Here is a 2,380-nt window from a genome sequence, read left to right as displayed (position 1 = left end):
TATCTTTTGCTTAAGATTAAGATACAAATGCCCATGGATGAATGAATAAAGATGTGGCATATATATATAAAAAAATTTTATATATATATATATATATATACACACATACAATTATACACACATATATATATATATAAAATGAGATATTATTCTGCCTTCAACAAGAAGGAAATTTCCTTCAAACAGAAGGAAATACTGGCATTCATGCCAACATGGGTGAAACTGGAGGGCATTATGTGAAGAGAAATAAGCCAGCCTGAAAACCACGAATACTGTGTGGTGCCATTTACATATGGAATCTTTTTTCAGAAAGTCACACCCATAGAAACAGAGGGTAGAAAGGAGGTTGCCAGGGGCAGGGGGTGGGGTAAATGGGGAGATGTTGCTCAAAGGGTACAAGCTTCTAGTTGTCAGATGAGCAAGTTCTGAGGAGCCACTGTCCAGCGTGCTGACTGCAGTTAATAATACTGTATTAGATACTTGAAATTTGCTAAGAGAGTAGAGCTTAAGTGTTCTCACCAAAAAGAAAGATAACTATGTGAAGTAATGGATGTATTAATTAACTTGATTGTGATAATCATTTTATAATGTATATGTATATCAAATCAACACACAGGCACTTTGACTATATACAATTTTGTCAGTTATACCTCAGTTTAAAAAAGCAACTAAAGTTAAAAAATAAATTTGAAAAAATAATCTGTGGAAAGTTTAGCTACTTAATCTGATTTTTACGTGGTTGACAAATCACCAATTTTCAGAATTAGCAGAGACTTCAGAGCTGGTCTGGCCCAATTTCCTCATTTCATGGACAACAAATCCAAATGACCTCCCTAATGGACACCCATGGTCACTGAGTGGCCACCCTGGGGTGACCTGTTTCTCACTGTATTTCCAGGGCACAATGCCTGACACAGGGTAGAGTTCAATGGACTATTTCTTGGCTGACCTACTGACTGACGGATAGAATAAGGGTCACACACCTAATTAGCTGTAGAGCTGGTACAAGGTCTCAGGTCCTCTGGGACTATTGCCTCCCTTGAAACCAGTCAAAATGTTATCACAATTCCTCCTCGTTTCCAGAGCAGAACTCTCAAGTGTCCACATTAACAGTGAAGAAGCATCTGCAGCCTTTTCCATCTGCCAAACGTTGACTAAAAGGGAACTCCATGTTGGAACTTTGGGGCCCCTCTCCACTGTCTCTAGAGGAGGGAATGTCTGCCTCTCGGTTAAAGGGAGCAACAGCAGAGTGGACATGTCCTGTCTCTTTCTCTACCTGCCTACTTGGCCTTTTGGATGCTGAAAGGTTGGATTTTCATCATACTCCTCACAGCAAAGCACAGTGCTGCCTTGATCAGGTCTGGGCCATGGGCTGGTCCCAGAGGTAGGACCCTGAGGGCTGCCAGGGTGGCATATCTGCCCAGCAGGAGTGTGGCTTCAGGCTCAGTCTTGAAATGACAAATGTCACATCAACGAAGCAGGGTCATATTTCAGGAAAGGGCTTCTGTGTTCTCTTCTTAATTAGGGCACTATACCGCCTTTCCCGATGTCCAAAGACCTCTGCCTGAAGCTTGAATGAAGTCAGGGATCTGTCACCAGGTAGAATGGACCAGGAACATGGTTATGGCCACTACCAGGCTCTTGAAAGGAAGGCTTGAATCCCTTAGATCCTGCCTGTCCGTTCCAGGCGTGGTCTTGGGAACCAGCAGGCCAGCTGAGCTCGCATTGTGGGTCAAGGGGTGGAGGGGCCAGGGCCGTTGTCCTTGCTGATCTTTAGTCCCAACTGACACACCCAAGGGTGCCACACATGCCTGCTGGACTATGTAACCCAGGTTCGAGCTCACAGGCAGAGTCTCTGGGTCGTTTCTGGTAAGACTCTTCTTCCCTTAGAAGACGAAAGCATGAGCCACAGAGAAGTCTGCCCACATATCTTGCCTTTGCTGGGGAGGAGGCGCTGCTTGGAGGCTCTGCAACCATTTTGGAAAGTCAAGGGGAGCTCTGACCACACTGAGCGTCTGTCCCAAAGCCATACATAGTCTAGCTCCAAAGTCCTCGACCTCAATAACTCCTTCCCGCCTTGACTAAGACTCTATTTGTCAGATACGCCGACCAAAGCCAAAAGCACTTGTCACACACCCTGCTGGTGGCCCTTTAATGATTTCCTATTGCCCTTAGGATAGGGTGCAACCCCCTAATGGCTGAGAACGTCTTGCAGGCCCTGGTTCTACCCAGTCTGCATCCATCTGCTACCACCCTTTCCACCCCAGGCTTCACCAGCTGCCCCGGAACATGTCCCAACTTCTGCACACGTCCTTCCTGTCTTCCACACTCTCCATCCACCTCCAGGATCTGGATAATATCTACTCACTTTTCAAAAAAC

General features: G+C 45.5%; 1 protein-coding gene across 1 annotated transcript in view; it reads right to left on the bottom strand.

Moving 5' to 3' along the window:
* The window catches only part of ADCY8 (adenylate cyclase 8), a 205,289-nt gene that overhangs the window by 107,663 nt on the left and 95,246 nt on the right, over positions 1-2,380 (bottom strand). The window lies entirely within an intron of this gene.

Source organism: Hipposideros armiger, unplaced genomic scaffold, assembly GCF_001890085.2.
Source record: "Hipposideros armiger isolate ML-2016 unplaced genomic scaffold, ASM189008v1 scaffold_629, whole genome shotgun sequence".
NCBI classification, from domain to species: Eukaryota; Metazoa; Chordata; class Mammalia; order Chiroptera; family Hipposideridae; genus Hipposideros; species Hipposideros armiger.
The sequence above is the reverse complement of the archived record's forward strand: the minus strand, read 5'-3'. Positions and strand labels throughout refer to the sequence as shown.